Genomic DNA, 16,394 nt, shown 5'->3' with positions numbered 1-16,394 from the left:
CATATTTGTTGTTGTCTTCTGCCCACACACTGATTTAATGCAGCTCTCCATGCTACTCTATCCTGCGCAAGCTTCTTCATCTCCAAGTACCCATTGCAACCCACATCCTTCTGAATCTGCTTAGTGTATTCATCTCTTGGTCTCCCTCTACGATTTTTACCCTCCACGCTGCCCTCCAACACTACATTGGTGCCCTTGATGCCTCAGAACGTTTCCTATCAACCTATCCCTCCTTCTAGTCAAATTGTGCCACAAATTGCTCTTCTCCGCAATGCTATTCAGTACCTCCTCAATAGTCACCTGATCTACTCATCTAATCTTCAGCATACTTCTGTAGAAACACATTTCGAAAGCTTCTGTTCTCTTCTTGTCTGAACTATTTATCGTCCATTTTTCACTTCCATAAGTGGCCACTCTCCATACAAATACTTTCAGAAAAGATTTCCTGACACTTTTATCTATACTCGATGTTATGGAACTTCTTCAGAAACGCTTTCCTTGCCATAGCCAATCTACATTTTATGTTCTCTCTACTTCGACCATCGTCAGCTATTTTGCTCCGCAAATAGCAATATTCACCTACTACTTTGTGTGTCTCACTTCCTAACCTAATTTCCTTAGCATCACCTGATTCGATTCGACTACATTCCAATATCTTCGTTTTGCTTTTGTTAATGTTCATGTTATATACTCCTTTCAATACACTATCCATTCCATTCAACTGCTCTTCCAGGTCCTTTGCTGTCTCTGACAGAATTGCAGTGTCGGTCTCAAATCCCAAAGTTTTTATTTCCTCTCCGTGGATTTCAATACCTACTCCAAATTTTTGTATTGTTTCCTTTACTGCTTGCTCAATATACAGATTGAATAACATCGGAGATAGGCTACAACCCTGTGTCACTACCTCCCCAATCACTGCTTCCCTTTCATGCCCCTCGAATGTTGTAACTGCCATCTGGTTTCTGTACAAATTGTAAATAGGTTTTCGCTCCCATCACGCATTTTCTCCCTCCCATACACACTTTTCATACTGCCTGTGGTAGCTCTTTTGAAATGGACGTACTCACGCTGTATGCGTTCGTAGAGGTGCACACTATAGTTAATTGGAGAAACACCTTCAAATAGCTGTAGTACGATCTTCTGGTTCGTCGTAGCAGAGTCATGTGAAATCGTGATTAATTTTAATATGAAATCTACCCAGCAGTGCTTGCTTTAGCTTTTCTTATTTCTTTCTTCTCCTCTGTATCTCTTACAATTTACCTATTATTGTTCCATAAAGCTTCTCGTTAAACTTCATGAGTACTTTTTTGAGTTGATTAACTGACAATTGTTATTTAGAAACACTTATTTTCGTTTCTTGATCACGTGTCCTGTGTCCTCTGATATTTTGTTATGTTTGTTCCCCCAACAACTTTAGCAGTATCCGGTTTGGACTTTGTTGATATTTCATGGAAAACCACACTATCACAGTCAAAGGCACAGCGGACTAATGTTTGAAATCTATCGTGACGTTTCAGTTCCGCCAGGGCTAACGTGCGCCGCCAATGGAGTGTTCACTTGGGCCACACCTGTCTAGCGGGCGCTCCACGGGCGACCCGGTGCTGTCGTCTTCTGTTGTGGTCTCAGTTCTCGTGTGGCATCCAGCACGTATTCACGGCGGAGTCGACTTGGACAACGTCAGAACGTCTGACAAGATGTTACAATCTGAAGCGAGCCGGCAAACGTTAACGGATCCTTGTGTTGCCTGCCGCATGGCCGTCACTGTCCGTTAATTCAAGCTGTGTCAGTTTCTTCGAAGGTTCATTTTGACAGTTATCTATTTTGTCAGACCCTTTTATTTAAACTAGTGTTCTGCCACACTTTACCTCAGGCTCGTTTTTACAACGTGTGATATAACTGATAACTTGATATCTAAACTGTATTGGAGTGTTATGTACCCTTTCCGTGTTAAGGGAGTGCGCGCGTCAGACTTGCTTCTTGCCTCAATCTTATTTAATAGATTGTGAAATAATTACCTATCTTCCTCAGTAATGGTATTTTCTATTATTAATATTACTGAACTTTTTGGGGTGCATTATAAAATTTCCACGGTATGCTGTTTGTATTGTTTTAAATCATTGTAATTTTGAGGGTCTTCGTATATGCTAATAGTAAAATTTTAATTCTGTGGGTCACCGCTGGTTTCACTGTTTACTTTAATACTTCGATTTTTGTCTCATTTAACAGAAAATGGTTCGTTGTGGAATGTTGGAAAGGACGCCTCTCCAGCCCCGCACCCACACTCCCCCTACCGGCACATCGGTGGAATTGACGTAAGTCTTGGTCTGATCAAAAAATTCTTTTATTTTATAGCCAGTTTCCTTATATATGATGACAAACTGTCTTCCTAAAATGTGTATTAAAAATAAAATAAATAAGGTTAAATATTAAACTTGCTAATATTGTATGACAAAGGCACACACATGACATTCTGTATGCGCCACACACATGACATGCTGTATGCGCCATGTGCCTTTCTTTAACATTTATTAAAATCGCCTCACATATTTATGACTTCATTGTCAAACCAAATACCAGTTAAATTATAGAATACGGGCAATCTGAATACTATGTTGTATTACCTCTCAAAATATGTGACATTAACTTTTATGTTATAATGTGGACTGGCTTGAGGAGAATATTCCTCTTTAGTATTACATTATTCTGCACCAAGTTTAGTTTGCTTTGGAATTTTTATTATAATTTATTTATAATACGTATAGCCTTTTTATAGATATCCTCCAGTTAGCGTAGTCATCGTTGACATTAAACAATTTTTATGAACAATTGAAAGTATTTTGTTTTTGTTTGTTAATGGCGAGAAGGTTCGTCAGAGCAGTACACATAGCACAGGTCGAGTGACATGCTGAGTTGGCAGTAATAGCGAGAGACATATGGGAAATATCCTTGGAAAACTCACCAGTTGAAAGGCACTAAGTAATAATAGTTCATACAAACCAATCTGATAGACTTTAATCTTTGCCATTCATCAATGCAGGGAGTGTTTTCTATGTTTGTATCTTGATTTAGCTGAACAGCAGATGTAGCAACGCGCGGATGGCGGAAATGAAGTCATGATGTTCTTAACCAAGGCGGATAAATTATCAGTTCCTAAATGACTACACTGTTCCAGAAGGGAAAGATAACAGTTCCACACACTGCTTTCTAATTACGTTTGTTAGAAGGCATACATTAAAAACTAATAAAAATAAATTATATTCACATAAGGATTCCACTTCATCTTCTGGTAGACCTCTCTCATTAATAACCACGTCAGTGGTAGCTAATTTTTTGTACTTATATTCATACGAGAGAACACCAGCGGAAGCTTAGGAAAATAAATCTGTACTGTGTGAACTGTGCTTCCACAAACGTCATCAGACAAGGCAGCGTCGAATCAATATGTGATCGGCAAACCCCAACGGTATGAGCAACCCTCACGATGTCTGTCAGAGCCAGACGTGCACTTTAGGACGAGGAATTCCTCGCCTGTCTGAGAGAGTTGATGCCTTCCCTTACGTATTATGCAGACGAATACGTCGAATCGCTTGGAAAGAAAATGTACCATCCATGATGTGTCACTTATTATTATCGTAGAGTGCTTAGGGGCAGCCGCGCGTTGACAGCGCGCGGCTGTAAGTCTCAAGGACACAGGGAGAGAAGAGAGTCGAATGCCCGTGACAGGTGTATAATAAGGGAATCCGTCGTCAACGGGCGATAACGACGTTCTTGAAAGATGGACATTATTTTATCGATGACAGCCATACGTTCCTTGTCTGTTAGATCAACTCCGTGGCAGTGTGTTTTTCACATTCCATAATGTGCACTGGATGAGAGCGAGAAGAAATGAAAAATGTGTTATTTTCCGGTTACAGTTATTTTCCTGAAATCTCCATTGCGTTCCATCCTCCGTCAGTGGGATATCGGAATGGGATCAAATACACCTGCCGTCTCTTACTCCTTCCTCAAAGTCGTGAACATAATTAAATACGTCAGAGAGACCCAGTCATGTAACCCAACATCCAATGTCAGAAATGCATTTGAAGAAATTTAGTGTTGATCTTCGGTCCAATGCCTTATCCGTGAATACAGCTGTGCTGCATTAGTCTTCACAACACACAGAGACCTGCACTTGCCCAAGGTGCCTTCCAGCGATGAGCTCTTAAACCATACCGCATTAACTCTTCAGTATATACCCATGCAATCTAGGGTTTAACGTACTATCGACCCTGGTGTCATTAGAAACAAATGTTATGTAGGACAAGTATATGACAGCAAAATTTCTTTGTCTAATGTAAAAAAAGCATCCTGGTATTCTTCTTAAGGCTACCTGAACTAAGAAACTAAATTTGTAACACTGAACAGGTATTCCCACTTTGGTCCTTGAGATTGTGAATCAAATATGCTAATCTCTCTCTCGGTTCGAAGAGTGCCATTTTTGCTTTTTTTCTTTTCATATCATCAGGCTCTTGACTGATCTGATGCGGTCTAACATCATTTCCTCTCTTGTGCTACCGTCTTCATCCCCATTCATGCCTTTTATTTGTTAGTTTCTCAAAATCTCTGTCTTCCTCTACAGGTTTGCTCTCTACAATTCCTAGTATAATGGAAGTTATTTCTCCGTGTCTTAATACATGTCCCATCTTCCTGTCCCTTCATCATATCAGTGTTGTCAGTTTGCTCCTTACCGATATTCCGAAGACCCTCCTGCTTGCCAACTTTGTCAGTCAACGTTATTTTTCAGTATCTTTCTATAATACCCCATCTCAAATTCTCCTGATGGCTTCTTTTCCCCGTTTTCAAGCATTTTATGATTTGCTACCATAGACTGCTTTGCTCGAAACGCGTATTCTCAGATATATCTTGCTCATTTGATATAGTATACTTCCTTTGAGCAAAAATGCCCACATTACCTGTATTAATTTCGTATTTATGTCTCCCTTGCTTCCTTCTTCCTGTTGTACTTTGCTTTGAGAGTAGAAGAATTTCTTGATTGCATCTACTTCAAGAACAGCAGTTTTAATGTTAAGCTTTTTGGTTTTCACATTTCTTACACATCTCATTACTTTTGTCTCTCTTCGCTTTTCTTCCTGTCCATATATGTTAGACAGCTCATTTCATTCACAAATTCCTCTAATCCTTCTACACCTTCAGCGAGTATAGCAATATCAAGGTGAATCCTATTATTCATAGACCTTCACTTCGAATTTTAATCCGACTCCTGGATCTTTACTTTATTTTCGTCACTATTTTTCGATATATAGCTTGAACAGTATGAAAGAAATGTTACATATTTGTCTTACACCCTCTCCAATCCGAGTACTTCGATCTTAGTCTTCCATCCTCGTTTTCTTCCTCTTAATTCTTGTGCGTATTGTATAACTGACAGTCAAAAGAAAACGAGGCAGAGTGGTAAAATTGAAGTAAACTTTTCATTATTTCATAATTAATCTACATAACTGTTAGTAAGTTCATTCGACTATGAGACAAGGTGAAGGATGCCTTCATGGAAAACTCTGTAGCCAGGCGTGCACTGTTTTGTCCGAAGCAACTCGTTGGCCATGAATGTGTTTCTTCAGGGCTCAAAAAATACGGAAATCACGCTAGATGAGATCAGAAATGTATGGAAGATATGTTAGGAGATAACAGCGAAACTTCTGCATCGTCGTGAAAACAACCTTGGGAACATGATAGCTCATTTCATTCAACAATTCCTCTAATAGTTCTTCACCTTCACCGAGTATACCAATATCAATGTGAATCCTGTCATTCATAGGGTTTCACCTCGAGTTTTAATCCGATTCCTGAACCTTTACTTTGCAACAGAATGATGCCCCCTTCATTATTCCTCGGCGTTTGCAGTGGACGGCGATCTTCACTTATTGCAAAGTGTCCACGTATCGCTGTTTTGTAATTGTGGCGCAGTGTTCCAGAACGTGAATAAGCAGCGAGCCCTTGCAGTCAAATATGAAGGTCATCTAGACTTTCTCGGAGCTATCACGCCTATTGTTGTGACACTCAAGCTATTTCCAGTCTTTTCAAGCCCTGAAGAAAGACATTCGTGCCCGTCGATTTGCCTCGGGTAAGGAGCTGCATACCTGGGTAAAATCATGGTTTGTTGGCAAGGAGAAACATTTTACCATGAATGTACTGAACGTTTTGTCTTACAGTGGAATAAATGTATTAACATTTAAGGCGATTACTATTGAAATAATAAGGAGGTACTAAATATTTTAGCATGTGTCTCGTTTTCATTACACTGTCCCTTACATATTGCCAATTTTTCGCAAATAACATACCTGCAAAATATTTTCCTGAGAATTTTAAAGATGTTGCACCATTTTACATTGTCGAATGTTTTCCGCGGGTAGGCAAATAGAACTTGTTCTGCTAACTATAACGTATCCTGATTTTTCTTAAGTCTTGCCTTCTTTATCAAGCGTAACTTCGGGATGTCCTCGTGCTCTTACTTATTTGCAGTTCCAACGCCATTTAAACCATATCGTACGAGTGCACTTTGCGAAACGTATGTCAAATGCGAATCTGTTGCTTGATCACGAAGATAGTCATTTTCTCTGATGAAAGTTTCTCTCATTAATCGCAATAAACGAATCTAATAATAACGCTTCGTTATTGTGGCAGGTAAAGTGATTCATATTGCGTAGAGATGATATGGCTGCATTTATTAGACATTCCTTTTAAAGCATGTTATTACATACGTGCACGCTGCACACTTTCAGCAATTTTCACTTCATTAGCGATTTGCGAAGTAAGTGAATAAGCAAAGTTTTATTGAGAAAATTACAGGAAAAACAATATTGCAGTTTTAGTGGCTCAGATGGCCACGAAGATGGGAATAGTTGATTGAGGCTCTAATGTTGACTTCGCCCGAACTGTTTTTCACCGTCCACACTCAGCTGTCTCGTGCTAAAATCGATTTTTTAACAAATGAAAAGGATAGATGTATACTATGTTATAGGTAGGGACTGCATAGACTTGTTGTACACTAAATAACATAAGACAGTCGCCATGTTGATGTGACATGCCGAAAGAATCGGGTACGTCATAGACTTTGGATTCTTTACACGTTAAACCCGATTTTTGCTATATTTCACTAAATATTTGGCATCGCCACGTGTACATAATAGCGTGCATCCCAGCGAAGTCCCAATGAAGATCTTTCAAAATTCAGACTGAGCCTAGACGGTGGCTTTGCATAGGTCAGTGACATAAAGGAAAAGAAAAACTGTGCATAAATTTTATCATGTTATTAGTATAATTTTCTGTCTAGAATAATTCTCTGTCTCGCTTTAAACAGGAAAGCAATATGACTAAATTTAAAAGTAGTGATTTAGAATTACTATGAGATGTTTCGATATCTAGTAGAAATTTATAAGTCTGTTTCAACCGAATATGAAAGAAATTCGTATTCATTGCAGTAAAGAAAAACCGCTTCCAGATACTGCATCAAGAATGTCGATGAGACAAGTACTGAGAAATCACGATTAAGTTCGTTGTTAACCTGCAGGCTTGATAGTACAAAATCTGAATAATAGTGCCATCATTGGCTCTCCCATGAAAATATTTTGTTGATAGGGCACACGTATTTAAAATCAGCACTTGTGAAACGGCCAGGGACGTGGATGGGGAGTGGAGAGCTGACTTGTTTGCGACCGAGGTTGGTTGCGCTGACACATTTATTGCTCCATCCTTCATTACGTTTTCCAAACTTAGATTTCATTAAAAAGAAAATGCTCCTCCACGCCGGAGGAGGGCGCCAGATGTGAGAACCCGCCCATCTCGACCAGAGCAGTGCCGGCAGCAGCGACAACGGGCAATCCCCAGCTGCTGAATACAGGATGAGCGGAAAAAGGGAGCACTCTTGCTCTGAGGCAGAGATCTGAGTAAGCATCTAGGCACCAACGCCACCGGAAGAAAGCACCTACAATCGCACCAAAACATTGAAAACATTGTCCTAAAATTTACAGTGGCATTCAATAAATATCAAACGTGATAGCCCCATGCAACGTACTTCAAAAACTGGCATTCACATTCAAGTTGCGGCTCTAAAGCAAAGTACTAACGAAGTTATTTGTACACGGTATTCGATTATTAAAGTTAGCAGTTTTCAATCAGTCATCTAGATATTAGCAGAGTGCTTACATTTCGCGGCGTGCAGTTGCAGCTGAAGCGGTTCTTACATTAAGTACTGACAAAGTTATAAAACTTCCTGGCAGGTTAAAACTTTGTGCTGGACCGAGACTCGAACTCCGGACCTTTGTCTTTCGCGGGCAAGTGCTCTACCAACTGAGCTACCCAGGCACGACTCACGCACCGTCCTCAAAATTTTAATTCCGCCATTACCTCGTCCCTTACCTTCCAAATTTCACAGAAGGTCTCCTGCGAACCTAGCAGAACTAGCACTCCTGGAAGAAAGGATATTGCGGAGACATGGCTTAGCCACAGTCTGGGGGATGTTACTCTGCAGCAGAGGCATAGGTCCCGAGTTCGAGTCTCGGTCCGACACACAGTTTCAATCTGCCAGGAAGTTTCATATCGGCTCACACTCCGCTGAAGAGTGAAAATTTCATTCTGCTGACAAAGTTGTTTGTACACTGTTAATCGGTTATTAGATTTAGTTGTTTTCAACGGTATATCGTGCTGTTTCTGGTGAAATAACGGTGTAATGAACTTTTTGAAACCTTCGATCACTGTTTTTTATAAAAGTTGTTGGTCCGTTGTACTCATTTACTAAATTTAAAACGGTAGTTTTCAGCTGACGTTTCTGTTTCTAGCGAAATATTTCAGTAAAGTCTTTGATTCACGTGTTTAATTTCGGTGAGCGTTCCAGTGGCCGCTTGAATTTTTAGTTTTAGCTAAGAAATTGAAGTTTTTGTTGTGCTGGTATTAGTTGTGATTTAGTTGCATTAATAAAAGTAGTTGCTTTCTTAGCAGAGAGCGAAATTCGTCATCACTATTGTTAGTTCTTAAAAACAGTTGTACTGTACTAACTAAAAATCCTCAATGCAGATGTTTAGTTTTTACAGTAATTGTGAACAGTTTACCATGACTGAAAGGTGTGGGCTTTGTCGTAGGTTTGTGAGTACTGGGTTACGGTGTGAGATTAGTTCAAAGTATTTTCGTTGGTGAATGCAGTGGGGGAGCCAGTGGCCCTTCTAACAACATCCTCTCGTGGAAATGCAGAATTTGTAGCGTAAATAAATTTGTAAAGGAGGAGGAGAGTAGGATCTGTGCCTTTCAGGTGCTGATACAAAACGCAAAGGAGGCACTATATAGGATTACGAGGGAGAAGCGTGCTAGGGAATGGGAACGGCCAATCGGTAACAACGCAGCTCGGAGGAGGAGATATACAGACAGTTGTACTTTGCGTATAACTAATGGATTTGACCAAGTGTCAGAGATTAGTGGACAAGACCCTCTTGTAGCAACAGGTGTAGGAAACATGCAAGCAGACCTCAGCACTTAGGGAGCCTAAGTGAGTTTCAAATTCTAATAGAGAGAAAAATTGAAAGTTGGCTACACTGAGTGACAGCGCCAGAGATTGCGCCAAAGATTATTATTCCTCCGCCTCCACTGGGGCAGTAGTGGTTCAGAGGTTGCCGTGGGCAGTACTTGTTGAGAGGATGTCGAGGGCAGTACTAGTTCAGAGGCTGTCGTGTGCAGTTGTTGTTCTGTTGGGCGATAGAGTAGATGCTGTTCGGTTGGTGTAACGTCTAGATGGAAGATGTTGCAATGATCACAGTGTATTTTTCGTCAATATATATGGAAGTAACAAAAAAAATTATTTCACATTTCCTTAATGACAATGCCTGTTGGTCACAGGTTCAGTCAACAAAGCATCTGGCTCGTGTTCATGTATTAGACTTCTGGTTTTTATGTGCAATTATAGTATTTCTGGTTTTTCAGTTAGTTCATTGTAAATGGTGTTTAAAATTCCGGGTATCGTATTGAGGAAGAACCGTGCCATACACATGTACGTTGAATCACACTACCACACACAGAACAGCTACACTTGTGCTTTGTTGTTTCGTAGCTTCTATAGTTGCAGAGGACTTAATTAATGAATTGTGATAACGGAAATTTCCTTCCATTCGTTATTATTATTTCATTCTTTATTGTTATTTCACGAGACTTCGCAACCGGTCACATAGCTACTAAAATTATTGCATTTTAATTAAGCCCTCATGCAAAATGTTCTGCTGTTTGGTAGTTCTCACGGCAGGGATGTAGACTAAGAGTTGCTGTAAATGTTCGTGAGTGAATACCAGATCGGCTCAGGGGACTGTTAGCAGGGGGAGTTATGTAGTAATTTTACGAAACAGCATCAGGTAATGATTGTGGGTGGATCTGGAAATGGTCTTGGTGGGGAGGTGATGTATAATGTAGGTGGTGACCTGGAAAAGACAGCTATTCAAACTGGTGGCACAGATGTGCATTTCGTGCACCTGTTTCAGCGTCATGATCACCCTAACCTTAATTCTGCTATTAGGCGTGTTGACATGGTGCTTGAGACCGCACTGATGGCGGATGGCATGGCTCCCATTGCTGTGGTGTCAGTTGAGTCTATCAGTACATCGGGTTTCATTAGGTATGGGACGGGGAGGCTGGCAAACCTTATAAGTGGCAACGTAGTTGGCAGTGGTGAGATCACTCATGGAAAAATTCATGCAGTAGCTGTTGTTGGAGCTACACCTTTTTTCAGACTGAAGTTAGCTCATAAGTTTCCCTGCTTCAGGGAAGTTTCTCTAACAAAGGAACCATCTTCAAAGGAGGTCAGGTATCCAAGTAGTGAATAATTAGCATATTTCATCAAAATATGAGAAGTATTATCCGCGCGGAGTGGTCGCACGGTTTGAGGCGCCATGTCACGAATTGCGCGGCGTCTCTCGCCGGAGGTTCAAGTCCTCCCTCGGGCATGGGTGTGTGTGGTGTTCTCAGCGAAAGTTAATTTAAGTTAGTTTAAGTAGTGTGTAAGTGTAGGAGCCGATGACCTCTGCAGTTTGGTGACTTAGGAATTCACACACATTTGAACATTCTGAGAAGTATTAGTGATAAAGTTGGTGAACTGCTCGTAGATGTTGACTCTGATGTTATTGCTATATCAGAGCACCATTTAAACAATCTGACAGTCCAGAGGCTTCCTTTACCAGGATTCAGATTAGCTGGCTGTTTTCCAAAGAGTTCTGCGTAATGAGGTAGTGGACATATACATACAAAATAGAATTCTGTTCGAGTCCTTAGACGTATCAAAGCACTGAACTGAACGGGTATTTGAATGTTGTGCAGTTGTGGTTGAATTTAGTGAAATTAAACTTCTAATTGTTGTTATTTATAGGTCTTCTAACTCCGACATTAGAAAATTTCTGCTCAAGCTTGGTTCGCGTTGCAGGAAGTAACAAAAATTAGTTGTATGTGGTGACTTTAATATTAATTTTGAATGTGGCTGTGCAAAACAAAAAAGGATGTTAGAAGATCCGCTAAATTGATATAATCTAATGCATACAATTTTTTCCCAACCAGGCTGCTAGAGCACAGTAGCACAGCCACTGACAATATTTTTATTCATTCTTCATTACGAGATTGGCATTCTGTTAGTAAAAGGGTGAATGGCCTTTCTGCCAATGATGCACAAATTTGAAAACTAAAAGGTTTTGTATACAAACAAATGTTATATATAATTACAGACCGCGTAGAAAAGTTCATCCAACTGCAACAGAAGGTTTTTAAATCTCCTTTAGGAACAAGAATGGCAGGATTTTTATAGCGCCGATACCACTGATGACAAATATAACGCTTTCCTTAAGACATTTCTCATGCTTCTTGCAACTTGATTTCCTTTAGAACGTTTTAAACGGAAATAAACCTCGGTGGCTGACTAGTGAGCTAAGAATATCATGTAGAACAAAGTGGGAATTATATCAAAATGTTTGAAGCAGTCACAGTCGAAGTCACAATTGAGCTACAGTAGCCTATTTCAGACAATACTGATAGGAGCTGGAAAATGTTATTAGGGGGGAAATGGTTATGTGGCAGGCAAATACACACATAAAAAAAGATTTGCATCAATTCGATTCCGAGAGGTCCGATACCTGTACAGAAAATTAGAATAGAGATGAACATGAACTTCATTTCCACCACTTCTATTGCTCATGAATGCCAAATATTACATGATTTATCACTATTCAGCGAGACCTTCACAGATGGTGGTCCAGAATGCTGTACACACCGGTATATCTAATACCCAGTAGCACGTCCTCTTGCATTGATGAATCTTTCTATTCGTCATGGCATACTATCCACAAGTTCATCAAGGCACTGTTGGTCCAGATTGCCCCCTCCTCATCGGCGATTCAGCGTAGATCCGTTAGAGTGGTCGTTCATAAGCAGCCTTTTCAATCCATCCCTGGCTTGTTCTACAGGGTTCCTGTCTGGGACACATGCTGTCTACTCTAGTCGGGCGATGTCGTTATCCTCAAGGAAGTCATTCACAAGATATCCGCGATGAGTGCGCAAATTGTTGTCCATGAAGACAAATGCCTCGTAAATATTCCAGAATCGTGTAGGCGCCTTCCATGACCACCAGTGACGTATGTCGGCCCTACATTGCCACAGAAACACAGAAGGGAACATCCTCATTGCTGTAGTCGCTGGACAGTGTGTCTGAGGCGTTCAACCTGACTGGGTTGCCTCCAAACACGTCTCCGACGATTGTCTGATTGAAGGCATATGCGACACTCATCGGTGAAGAGAATGTGATGCCAATTCTGATCGGTCCATTCGGCACGTTTTTGGGTCCATCTGTACCGCGCTGCATGGTGTCGTGGTTGCAAAGATGAACCTCGCCATGGACGTCGGGAGTAAAGTTGGGCATCATGGAGCCTACTGCGTACAGTTTGAGTCGTAACACGACATCTTATGGGTGCACGAGAAGCATTATTCAACATGGTGGCGTTGACGGCAGGGTCCCTCCGAGCCATAATCTATATGTAGCGCTTAGGTTGCGTTCATCCACTGCAGTAGTAGCCCTTGGACGGCCTGAGCGAGGCATGTCATCGACAGCTCCTGTCTCTCTGTAACTCCTCCCTGTCCGAACAACATCGCTTTGGTTCACTCGGAGACGCCTGGACACTTCCCTTGTTGAGAGCCCTTCCTGGGACAAAGTAACAATGCGGATGCGAGCGAATCGCAGTATACAGACAAAACGATCCGTGTACCTCCTTTCTGGTGGAATAACCCCCCCCCCCCCCCCCCCCCCCCGGTCTAATATGCGCTGCTCACGTATGGTTGTTCACATCTTTGGGCGGATTTAGTGGCATCTCTGAACAGTATAAGGGACTGTGTCTGTGATACAATGTCCACAGTCAACGTCTATCTTCAGGGGCTCTGGGAACCGGGGGGATGCAAAACGTTTTTTGATGTGTATAGAATAACTAATTCACAGGATAATACAAAAAGCACTATGTCAGTCGAGAAGGAAGCGTCTGGTCAGCAGCATAGGATCGACGATATAAAGTCAGTACGTAGTAAAAATGTTTATGTTACTGATAAGTAACATATATGTTCAGTATTTAAGAATTACTTTCTGAACATTGCCTGAGAACTAAATAAATCTTAGTTTCTATAGGGAATCATGAAACTGTCCTAGAAAATACCTTTCCGAGAGGGATTTCTGAAATCTCCTGTGTGATACTGACAAGGGGGAGATTAAGCCAATAATTGAATCACTGAAGAATAAGGACTCTTATGGATGTTACGAAATATCTAGCAGAATATTAAAGCCCAGTGCTGCACATGTTAGCCTTTTATTTAGCCATATTTGTAATTTTCCCCTTTACTAATGGTCAGTTTCCTGGACGATTAAAGTACTGAGTTGCGAATCTGCTTTATAAAAAGAAAGAACGAGATTATGCAGACAATTTTATACCAATTTCTATGCCATCAGTGTTTGCTAAAGTTATTGAAAAGGCTATGTATGTAAGGATAATTGATCATTTTCTTTTACATAATTCGCTATGAAGTGTACACTTCGGTATAATAAGTGATTTTATAAGTGGTTTTATTTTGCCTGTGAAGTCTGGATGAATTAAACAAAATGTTTCGAGTGTTAGGCATCTTTCTCTTCCATTTAACCAGGGCATTTCATCGCGCTGATTACAAAATATGTTGCTCTAGAAGTTGGACCATCGTGGAATACGGGGAGTAGCTCACAACCAGTTGACCTCGTATTTTAATAAGAGACAGCAGTATTGAGAATGGCTGGGGTCTGAGTGGCTACGCTTAAAAGAGAGGTGGGGTGTCCTGGGGATCAGTTTTGGGCTGCTCCCCTTCCTTATTTATATACATAAAATGTTTCTGTTTGCTGATGACACTAGCTTGGTGGTAAAGGATGTTGTGTGCAACGTTGGCAATGTTTCATTTAGTGCAGTTCAGGATATACTTTCATGGCTATCAGAAATGAAACCAACGCTAAATTAGAGTAAGACTCATTTCTAACACACAATTGAACAAAACCCGGCATTTTAATTTCACAAAATGGGCAAACGTTAAGTGAAACTTACCACTTAAAATTTCTGGGTATTTTGACAGCTAGTAAACTGTCGTGGAAAGTCCTTGTTCAGGATTGTTTTCGAAGACATAATGTTGCCATTATTACTATTCGAACGGTATCTGAAGTTAGTGGTACTTACACATGAAAAGTAGTGTACTTCGGTTATTTTTATTCGCTCATGACGTGAAGTACTATATTTTGCGATAGCTCTACCTACTCTCAAAGGATATTTTAGGGTCAGAAACGGAAGGTTCGGGCAATAAGTGGCATTAGCCAGTTTATTATGACATTGGCCTTTCAATATATATGTTCTTTACTTTCGGTTCTTGTTAACAGTATCAGTTTATTCGCAAGAATTAGCAGTTTTCACTCATTTGTACTAGACAGAATTCCAAACTACATTTGGGTCGCTCTTCGTTGAATTTTGTGCAGAAAGGCGTGCAGTATACTGCTGTATCCATTTTCAGTAATCTAAGACAAGAATTCAAAAATCGTAGCAGTACTCGACGCGCTTCCTAATCCAAACGGAAGAGTATCCTCATGGGTCACTCCTTCGATACTTTCGAGGAATTCCTAGAAAATATAAGATGATTTCAGTGTTATATTGCTGATTGAGTTTACGTAAACTAACGGCTTGCAGCTTTCTTTGGATTCAAAAACATTTTATTTTATATGTTCTTTTCCGTTGTAATTTCATGTACCAATATGTCCGATGATCTTGAAGATTTCCTCCAGAATTTTGTCCTACAGAAGCAGACGTGCAAAGCAATAAATACAGAATTAAGTTCTTTTTCCAGGTTCTCATTTAGTAACAGAAGTAAAGAAAGATGTAGCAGAGAGAGTAGCGGCCACTTTCCAAACCATACCCACAGTTACTTCAAGTCCAGCGCTCTCTTCTTAGCTGTGAAGAGGGTAGGATAGCACGATTGTCAGGATCGTGGGTTTTCTGGCCAGAGGTGGCAGGACCTCGGCAGCAGTCGAGTCCTGAAGGCAAATTCAAAGTAACAAGTCTTTACAGTTGCTGGATGGACAGGAGCGAATTTTCATCTCCCCATAGTACACCTGCAGGGTCAGCGAATAGCCGCGCGCACCTGGAGCGCTTGTTGCGGCGGCGTGTTGCTGATCTAGCGGCAGATGATTCCGCCACAGGCATCGGCCTTCCGCGGACTCTGGCTGTCGGGACGTGGCGCGGCTATCGCGGGTCAGCGATTTGCCTGGTGGATCACCTCAGCGACGGCATCCGTCTGGCGGGTGGGCAGGCCAGAGTGCCGGTGCTCGAGGATGATGCTGTAGTATACAGAGAAGTTGCAGCATTAGAAAATTGTAGCGAAATGCAGGAAGATCTGCAGCGGATAGGCACTTGGTGCAGGGAGTGGCAACTGACCCTTAACATAGACAAATGTAATGTATTACGAATACTTAGAAAGAAGGATCCTTTATTGGATGATTATATGATAGCGGAACAAACACTGGTAGCAGTTACTTCTGTAAAATATCTGGGAGTATGCGTGCGGAACGATTTGAAGTGGAATTATCATATAAAATTAATTGTTGGTAAGGTGGTTACCAGGTTGAGATTCATTGGGAGAGTCCTCAGAAAATGAAGTCCATCAACAAAGGAGGTGGCTTACAAAACACTCGTTCGACCTATACTTGAGTATTGCTCATCGGTGTGGGATCCGTACCAGATCGGGTTGACGGAGGAGATAGAGAAGATCCAAAGAAGAGCGGCGCGTTTCGTCACAGGGTGATTTGGTAACCGTGATAGTGTTACGGAGATGTGTAG

This window comes from Schistocerca serialis, chromosome 8 (genome assembly GCF_023864345.2).
Source record: "Schistocerca serialis cubense isolate TAMUIC-IGC-003099 chromosome 8, iqSchSeri2.2, whole genome shotgun sequence".
NCBI classification, from domain to species: Eukaryota; Metazoa; Arthropoda; class Insecta; order Orthoptera; family Acrididae; genus Schistocerca; species Schistocerca serialis.
The sequence above is the reverse complement of the archived record's forward strand: the minus strand, read 5'-3'. Positions refer to the sequence as shown.